Source organism: Populus nigra, chromosome 2, assembly GCF_951802175.1.
Source record: "Populus nigra chromosome 2, ddPopNigr1.1, whole genome shotgun sequence".
NCBI classification, from domain to species: domain Eukaryota; kingdom Viridiplantae; phylum Streptophyta; class Magnoliopsida; order Malpighiales; family Salicaceae; genus Populus; species Populus nigra.
In genome coordinates, this window is record NC_084853.1 from 21740978 (window position 1) to 21750977 (window position 10000).

Below are 10000 nucleotides of genomic sequence, written 5' to 3' on the forward strand. Positions count from 1 at the left end.
TTAGACACGGTGGGCGCAGTGTTGGAATCGGCAGCGCCGATGAAACCGGCAAAGTCGGCAGAATTGGCAGCGGGTGCTGGCGATGGGTCTGGACGGGCTGGATAGTCCAAGGCTCGACGAGAAAGACCGCAGGTTGAGACACTGGGGCAGTGGCAGCCCGCGGGACAGTGTTGGCAGATTCGGCAGCGCAGATTTGTGCGGCTGCAGGTTCGTCGGGGAAAATCGGCAGCGCAGATTTTTCGACGAACATGGGCTGGACGATGGACTGTCCAGGCCAGGCAGGAAAATTTGTCGAGGGGACACGCTGACGAAACAGCGCTGGTTCAGGCACGGGGGGCAGTGTTGGAATCGGCAGCGCCGACGAAATCGGCAAAGTCGGCAGAATCGGCAGCGCAGATTTTTCGACGAACATGGGCTGGACGCTGGACTGGCCGGGCCATGCAGGAAAATTCATCGAGGGGACACGCTGACGAAACAGCGCTGGTTCAGGCACGGCGGGCAGTGTTGGAATCGGCAGCGCCGACGAAATCGGCAAAGTCGGCAGAATCGGCAGCGGGTGCTGGCGATGGGTCTGGACGGGCTGGATAGTCCAAGGCTCGACGAGAAAGACTGCTGGTTTAGACACTGGGGCAGTGGCAGCCCGCGGGACAGTGTCGGCAGATTCGGCAGCGCAGATTTGTGCGGCTGCAGGTTCGTCGGGGAAAATCGGCAGCGCAGATTTTGCGACGAACATGGGCTGGACGATGGACTGTCCAGGCCAGGCAGGAAAATTTGTCGAGGGGACACGCTGACGAAACAGCGCTGGTTCAGGCACGGCGGGCAGTGGTGGAATCGGCAGCGCCGACGAAATCGGCAAAGTCGGCAGAATCGGCAGCGCAGATTTTTCGACGAACACGGGCTGGACGGTGGACTGTCCAGGCCAGGCAGGAAAATTCGTCGAGGGGACACGCTGAGGAAACAGCGCTGGTTCAGACACGGTGGGCGCAGTGTTGGAATCGGCAGCGCCGAGAAAATCGGCAAAGTCGGCAGAATCGGCAGCAGGTGCTGGCGATGAGTCAGGACGGACTGGATAGTCCAAGGCTCGATGAGAAAGACCGCTGGTTTAGACACTGGGGCAGTGGCAGCCCGCGGGGCAGTGTCGGCAGACTCGGCAGCAGTGTCTGCCGATTCGGCAGCGTTGGCTTGTTGGCGCGGGGGGCCGATGCGAGTGGGGACTTGGGCAGCGGGCAGTGAAAGCAAGAGTTTCCCCGATGCTGCCGGGAAAAACGCTCCCCGGGATGGCCGGGTGAGATGACCCGGCGGCCCGCGACGGGTCATTCAATTCCATGCCCCGTCAACATAACTCCCGATGTACTGTTTGCTTTTTCGGAAGAAGAGATCCATCCCCCCATCCTCGGCCAGCCAAAAACGCTCCAATTAATGGCCGGGTGAGATGACCCGGCGGCCCGCGACGCGTCATTCAAATCACTGCCCTATCGGCTACAACTGCTGATGGGTGGGATTAGAGGCCTGCTGTTAGGGCTCTAGGCGCGGGGACGCGCCAACGAAGGCACACTGCCTAGAATTCGGCAGCGATGGACAGCGGCAGCCTTGCATAGGCAGAAACGAATTCGGCAAGCAGCGTGCAATGATCTATGCGAGTCTTTGAGCTACGACTTGGCATGGATGTGGGGGCTTAGATACTGGACCTTCTAAGTCAGCAGCTGACGCAGCAGAACAGGCAGTTGGGACTGCCAAGTAGACAGCCAGGAAATGGGGGAAGTGGCAGCTTCATGGGAGGCAAAACGTGGGAGCATAACTGGGGTGTTCTCCATGCCACTAAGTCCTGGAAACATGGGATCATGGGTAAGAGGTAGTGCTCCACTATGTCCTGAAAACATGGGATCATGGGATGGAGGAAGTGCTCCACTAGGTCCCGAAAATGGGGGATAATGGGGGGGAGCCTGCAGCTCATGTATGTCTATAAATAGGCTTGCCAAGCCTCTGTTGTGGAGCTTGCGATTTTGTGCATAGCACACACACTCTTGTTGTGTATTCCTTTGTTGATGAGATAAATAAAGGTTGAGAGGGATTCTTGTAATCTTGTTGTGCTTGCTTGTGTTGGTTTCCTTGTTTGCGACGAAGCTATTGTGAGAACCTCTTTGGGTGAGCGAAACACATAGTCGTAGGGAAACACGAGCGAAAAGAGTGAGGCAAGGCTGAGTCTAGTCGGGACTAGACTGCCGCATTGGGTTGAATTTCGTTGCGAAAAATTTAACCCCGTGACAATTGGTATCAGAGCACGGTTGATTCTAACAACGTGCAGCAGAAGTCATGGAAGCTATTCGGGAACGGTTGACGCGTCTTGAGACTTTGATAGGGTCGGATGAAGAAGACGAAGAACGTTCTATTATGGATCGCTTGAAGGAAGCTATGGAAAGCGCTGAAAGGGCTGAGAGCCTGTATATTTCTCTTGCGGCAGAATCGAGTGAACGATTGGCTGCTGCCGAAGAGACGATTGCCATTCTAAAGAGGGCAGTGACAAACGCTCCTATTGGGGTAAGTAATTCGAAACCTAAAGTGCCTGAACCAAAGTGTTTTGGTGGAGCAAGAAGTTCCAAAGAGCTGGAGAATTTCTTGTGGGATATGGAACAATACTTTAGTGTTGCGAAGATTGGCGCGGCTGAACAAGTGGATCTTACCGTGATGTATCTCACGGGTGATGCGAAGCTTTGGTGGCGAACGAGAACCAAAGAGGACTTAAGTGCTGGACGTCCAAAGATTGAGACGTGGGATTGTCTCAAGCAAGAGCTGAAAGAGCAGTTCCTTCCGAACAACACGTCGTGGATTGCGCGGGAGGAACTTAAAAGACTCAAACATGACAGGTCAGTTCGTGATTATGTTAAGTCTTTCAGTTCTTTGATTCTCGACATCGAGAATATGTCCGAGGAGGACAGGCTATTCAACTTCATGTCCGGATTGCAAACTTGGGCGCAAGCGGAACTAAGGCGACAGAATGTAAAGGATCTGTCCTCCGCTATTGCTGCTGCGGACAGTTTGATTGATTTTAAATCAACTACTAGAGAGGGCTATACATCAACCTCCTTCAAGTCTAAGGGAAGAAACAAGGAGGAAAGAACGAGGAAGAAGTTCGGTGGGGGTGCATCGAGGGCTACTGCCGCGGAGAAGGGCAAGGCCAAGTTTATGGGTGCACAAGGTAAGAGTACTAAACCGAACTTTACTTGCTTCATTTGTGATGGTCCTCACTTTGCGAGGGAATGTCCAAAGAGGGAGAAGTTGAATGCTATTCGGGCTGGGGATAGCGATGAGGGGGAAGGGGTAGTTACGCACGTCAACCCTATGCGTGTGATAAACTGCCTGGTAGCTAAATCAGGGGATGGGGCTGCTGAATCCCGCCCTGTCGATAGAGACTTGGCAAGGATTGATGCACTGCGGAAAGGGAAGTCAGGGGCTACGGACAATCTAATGTATGTGAAGATTGTGGTAAATGGCAAAGACGTGAATGCTATGCTGGATTCAGGTGCAACGCACACGTTTGTGGCAGATCGGCTGGTGAAAGAACTTGGCCTGCGGCTGAGTGACAGCCACACATCCATGAAGGCAGTAAACTCAAAGGCACAGAGGATTGCTGGGATGTCTTACGATGTGCCGATAACGCTGGATCAGTGGAGAGGTAAGCATGATGTGCTGGTCGTAAATCTTGACGATTACGATATTATTCTTGGCCTAGATTTCTTACGAAAAGCCAAGGTTGTCTTGATGCCTTATCTCAATGGAATGATGATTGCAAGTGAGGGATGCCCTTGTTTCGTCCCATGTTGTAATGTCGCAGCTGCGAATGTGGTGAAAAAGGGGAAGAGCTTGGTCTCGGCAATTGCTATTGATAAAGCATTGCGGAAAGGAGGGGAAGTGTTTCTGGCAACAATAGTTGACGAGAAGGCAGACCATTGTGGTGAGGTGCCGAAAGAAATTGCTAGCGTGCTGCAGCAATTCGAAGATGTGATGCCGCCTCAGCTACCCAAGAAACTCCCGCCTAGGAGGGCCATTGACCATCGAATTGAGCTGGTGCCAGGGGCAAAGCCACCATCTCAAGCCCCTTACCGAATGTCGCCAAGGGAATTGGCAGAATTGAGGAAACAATTGGAAGAGCTGATTGACTCAGGGTTTGTCCGGCCTTCCAAGGCTCCGTATGGTGCTCCGGTTTTGTTTCAAAAGAAGGCGGATGGAAGCCTTCGCATGTGTGTGGACTACCGAGCACTCAACAAGGTAACAATCAAAAACAAATATCCTGTTCCTTTAATTCAGGATTTGATGGACAGATTGTGTGGAGCCTCAATCTTTACAAAATTGGACTTGCGATCGGGGTATTGGCAAGTGCGGGTTGCTGATGGTGATGAGCATAAAACTACTTGTGTGACAAGGTATGGCTCCTATGAGTTTCTAGTTATGCCATTTGGCCTAACAAATGCTCCAGCAACATTTTGTAATCTAATGAATGACGTGTTATATGATTTCTTAGACAATTTTGTTGTAGTCTACTTAGATGACATTGTAATCTATAGTAGAGGCATTGAAGATCATGTAACTCATCTCTCTAAAGTCCTAAGTAGGTTGAGAGAATATGAATTGTATGTAAAGAGAGAAAAGTGTGAGTTTGCAAAAGCTGAAATTATGTTCCTAGGCCACTTGATTGGGGAAGGACAAGTGAAGATGGATCCAAGGAAGATTCAAGCCATTGTTGAATGGACAGCACCAAAATCTGTCCCGGAATTGAGATCATTTTTGGGGCTTGCAAACTACTACAGACGATTCATTGAGGGTTATAGCAAGAAGACAACTCCTCTCTCGGATCTTCTCAAGAAGAGTCGGAGATGGGAATGGACGGTTGACTGTCAGCAAGCTTTTGAGAAGCTGAAGACAGCGGTAGCGTCAGCTCCAGTCTTGGGGCTGCCTGATTTTGAGAAGCCATTTGAAGTGCATACGGATGCTTCGGATAGGGCTATTGGTGGAGTACTGGTGCAAGATGGACATCCGGTTGCTTTCGAGAGTCGGAAGCTAAATGATGCGGAACAGAATTACTCGACGCATGAGAAAGAAATGACGGCAGTAGTGCACTGCCTTGGCATATGGAGAGTATATCTGTTGGGGCCGAAATTTGTTGTCAAGACTGACAATGTTGCCAACACATTCTTCTGGACGCAGAAGAAATTGTCGCAGCGACAAGCTCGGTGGCAGGAATTCTTGGCCGAATATGATTTTGTATGGAAGCACAAACCAGGAAGCCACAATCAGGTTGCGGATGCACTTAGCAGACGCGAAGTAATCGCTACTGTTCTTGCTATTGTTCAGGTGGAGTCGGACATGCTGTGTCGACTTCGTCAAGCTGCGGGGGAGGATGCAGCGTACAAGAAATTGGTTGAGCTTGTACAAGAAGGGACAATACGGAGGTATTGGTTGGAACAAGACTTACTCTATGCAAAGGGGGGTCGAATCTTCGTGCCAAAGGGAGAGCTGCGGAAACACTTATTGATGGAGACTCATGATCCGCAGTGGGCTGGACATCCAGGTAGAGAAAGGATGGTTGCTCTCCTGTCGCAGACTTATTATTGGCCGAAGATGGAGGAAGATGTAGAACTTTATGTCAGGACTTGTCTAGTGTGCCAACAAGACAAGACGTTAAGGCAGCGTGAGGCAGGCTTGTTACAGCCGCTGCCGATTCCAGAAAGGCCTTGGGTATCGGTCTCAATGGATTTCGTTGTTGGTTTTCCAAAGGTGGATGGCATGAACACAATCATGGTTGTTGTGGACAGATTCACTAAGTATGCGGTGTTTGTCGCTGCCCCGACGGTGTGTACAGCCGAAGTGGCCGCTGAATTATTCTACCGCAACGTGGTGAAATACTTTGGAGTACCTTCAGACATTGTAAGTGATCGTGATGTGAGATTCACGGGTAGATTCTGGACAGCATTGTTCAACATGATGGGAACAAGGCTGAAGTTTTCGACTGCCAATCACCCGCAAACTGATGGACAAACGGAAAGGATAAATGCTTTGCTGGAGGAATATTTGAGACACTACGTGACAGCGACGCAGCGAAACTGGCTGGAGTTGCTGGATAGTGCGCAGTTTTGCTATAATCTTCAAAAATCCTCGGCAACGGAAGCAAGTCCGTTTGAGCTAGTTTTGGGAGCCCAACCCCAAACTCCTGCGGAGATTGCAGTGCAGATATCGGGTGGGAAGAGTCCAGCGGCGTACAGGTTTGCGATGGAACGGCAGGAACTGTTTGAGCAAGCCCAAGATAGCTTGCGTAAGGCAAGGAAAAGGATGCTCAAATATGCCAATCAAAAGCGAAGATTGCTGGAATTCAGTGTGGGTGACAAGGTGTTACTCAAGTTAACTCCGCAAATTTGGAAGAAAATTGTGGGGACGACGAAGCACCGAGGGTTGGTGCCAAGGTATGACGGGCCTTTTGAGGTCATTGAAAAGGTAGGGGCTGTGGCATACAGATTGGAGCTGCCCGAACGGCTGAAGCTTCATCCTACTTTTCACGTAAGTTACTTGCGGCCTTTTTATGAAGATCATGAGGATCCAAAAAGAAGTAAGTCGCAACGGGCTCCTCCTACGATTCATAAACAATTTGACGATGGTATTGTCAAGATTATGGATCATCGTAGACTCGGCCAGCATCGAAAGAATCGGCGGACAGAATTCTTGATAAAATGGAAGAAAAATGAGGAGGTTTCGTGGGAAAAGGACACAGACTTATGGCAATTTGAGGACCAAATACAAGACTACCTCACATCTATTCCGACGAGGGCGTCGGACTCTTCTAGTGGGGGTGGTTTGTTAGGGCTCTAGGCGCGGGGACGCGCCAACGAAGGCACACTGCCTAGAATTCGGCAGCGATGGACAGCGGCAGCCTTGCATAGGCAGAAACGAATTCGGCAAGCAGCGTGCAATGATCTATGCGAGTCTTTGAGCTACGACTTGGCATGGATGTGGGGGCTTAGATACTGGACCTTCTAAGTCAGCAGCTGACGCAGCAGAACAGGCAGTTGGGACTGCCAAGTAGACAGCCAGGAAATGGGGGAAGTGGCAGCTTCATGGGAGGCAAAACGTGGGAGCATAACTGGGGTGTTCTCCATGCCACTAAGTCCTGGAAACATGGGATCATGGGTAAGAGGTAGTGCTCCACTATGTCCTGAAAACATGGGATCATGGGATGGAGGAAGTGCTCCACTAGGTCCCGAAAATGGGGGATAATGGGGGGGAGCCTGCAGCTCATGTATGTCTATAAATAGGCTTGCCAAGCCTCTGTTGTGGAGCTTGCGATTTTGTGCATAGCACACACACTCTTGTTGTGTATTCCTTTGTTGATGAGATAAATAAAGGTTGAGAGGGATTCTTGTAATCTTGTTGTGCTTGCTTGTGTTGGTTTCCTTGTTTGCGACGAAGCTATTGTGAAAACCTCTTTGGGTGAGCGAAACACATAGTCGTAGGGAAACACGAGCGAAAAGAGTGAGGCAAGGCTGAGTCTAGTCGGGACTAGACTGCCGCATTGGGTTGAATTTCGTTGCGAAAAATTTAACCCCGTGACACCTGCCATGGTGGTGAGGGGCGGCGAGGACCGTGAAAGCTAGAGTTTTTCAGAGGCTGCCGGGAAAAAGGCCCCTCGGGTGGCGGGGTGCGAGGACCAGGCGCGTCATTCAATTCTCTTCCCTATCAACTTGGCTCCCGTTGGCGGGATTGGAGGCCTACTGTTTGTTACAGGGCTAAAATCGTCAGGGGAAGAGCTGACGAAACAATGCTGGTTTGGATGCAGGGGGTAGTGTTGGAATCGGCAGCGCGGACAAAATCGGCAAAGTCGACAAAAAAGACTGTTGGTCTGGACATCGGGGCAGCGGCAGCCATGCCGACAGGGGGGGAAATCGGCAGCGCAGATTTGTGCAGCTGCAGGTTCGTCGGGGAAATCGGCAGCGCAGATTTTTCGATGAACATGGGCTGGAAGATGGACTGTCCAGGCCAGGCAGGGAAATTCGTCAAGGGGACACGCTGACGAAAGTAGGCTCGTCGGTGAAAATCGGCAGCGCAGATTTTTCGACGAACAGGGGCTGGATGCTGGACCGGCCGGGCCAGGCAGGAAAATTCGTCAGGGGGGCACGCTGACGAAAAGAGGGGCTGCCGCGTGGAAAATCGGCAGCGCAGATTTTTCGACGAACATTCGTCAGGGGGGCACGCTGACGAAAAGAGGGGCTGCCGCGTGGAAAATCGGCAGCGCAGATTTTTCGACGAACAGGGGCTGGATGCTGGACCGGCCGGGCCAGGCAGGAAAATTCGTCAGGGGGGCACGCTGACGAAAAGAGGGGCTGCCGCGTGGAAAATCGGCAGCGCAGATTTTTCGACGAACATTCGTCAGGGGGGCACGCTGAGGAAAACAGGGGCTGCCGCGTGGAAAATCGGCAGCGCAGATTTTTCGACGAACATTCGTCAGGGGGGCACGCTGAGGAAAACAGGGGCTGCCGCGTGGAAAATCGGCAGCGCAGATTTTTCGACGAACAGGGGCTGGATGCTGGACCGGCCGGGCCAGGCAGGAAAATTCGTCAGGGGGGCACGCTGACGAAAAGAGGGGCTGCCGCGTGGAAAATCGGCAGCGCAGATTTTTCGACGAACAGGGGCTGGATGCTGGACCGGCCGGGCCAGGCAGGAAAATTCGTCAGGGGGGCACGCTGACGAAAAGAGGGGCTGCCGCGTGGAAAATCGGCAGCGCAGATTTTTCGACGAACAGGGGCTGGACTGGCCGGGCCAGGCAGGAAAATTCGTCAGGGGGGCACGCTGACGAAAACAGGGGCTGCCGCGTGGAAAATCGGCAGCGCAGATTTTTCGACGAACAGGGGCTGGACTGGCCGGGCCAGGCAGGAAAATTCGTCAGGGGGGCACGCTGACGAAAGTAGGCTCGTCGTGGAAAATCAGCAGCGCAGATTTTTCGACGAACAGGGGCTGGACGCTGGACTGGGCCAGGCAGGAAAATTCGTCAGGGGGGCACGCTGACGAAAACAGGGGCTGCCGCGTGGAATGGCAGCCTACACGCAGATGCGAATTCGGCAGCGCACGATGGCTTGAGCAGGTCATGGGTTCGACTTGGCGCGATCTGAAACCTGGACGAGGGACTGTCGACGCTGGACGAGCCAGCGCGGTGGCCTGTCGTGCCCCGTTCAGGGGGGGCCTGCCGCGGAGACAGCCCTCGCGGGCTCGACAGCGCAGGCCAGCGTCCCCGACGTCGCTGGCCGCGGCAGGCGAGCTGCCGGGGTTCCCGCATTCCTACAAGAAAACGTCGTGCTTTCCACATGAAACCAATCCAGTAAAATCAGCCATATTTTTATGAGGCTGCCCACTGAATTTGGGGTCATTCCGGGCCGGTTCCTAGTTTTGCGGATTTACTCGATTTCTAATGGTAGGAAAATTAAAACAAATACTTCCCGACCTCGAAAAATTCTGGGAAAATTAATGAAGGTGGATTGGATTTTTGCCAACCTCTCTGCAAAATTTCAGCTCAAAATACCAAGAAATGAATTTTTTAGAGGGGGGGTGACAGCTGGGACCTAGTAGTGTCTCCCCCTGCCAGAGCTGCAATGACACTTATTGCTCTTTAGGGAGCCACCAGGCCGGCGCCCCTCAAAGACCACACGCGCGCGCGCGCCCGCCCGCGCTGGGCGCTGGGGCGCTGGGGCCTGAGGGCCTGGGGCCCTTGGGGGCCCTTGGGCGCTTGGGCGCGCGCGCGCGGCCCCCGCAGCCATGCCGCGCCGCGCGACGCGCGGACAGCCCCTGCTGGCTTGCTCTCTCGCCCGCGGGGGGGCTGCCTTCGGGCCCTGGCCCCCCGCGTTCTGGCCTGCCCCCTGCGGGGGAGAGGCTAGGCGCTGCAGGGGCCAGCCCGACGTCGCTGGCCGCGGCAGGCGACAGCCCCTGCTGGCTTGCTCTCTCGCCCGCGGGGGGGCTGCCTTCG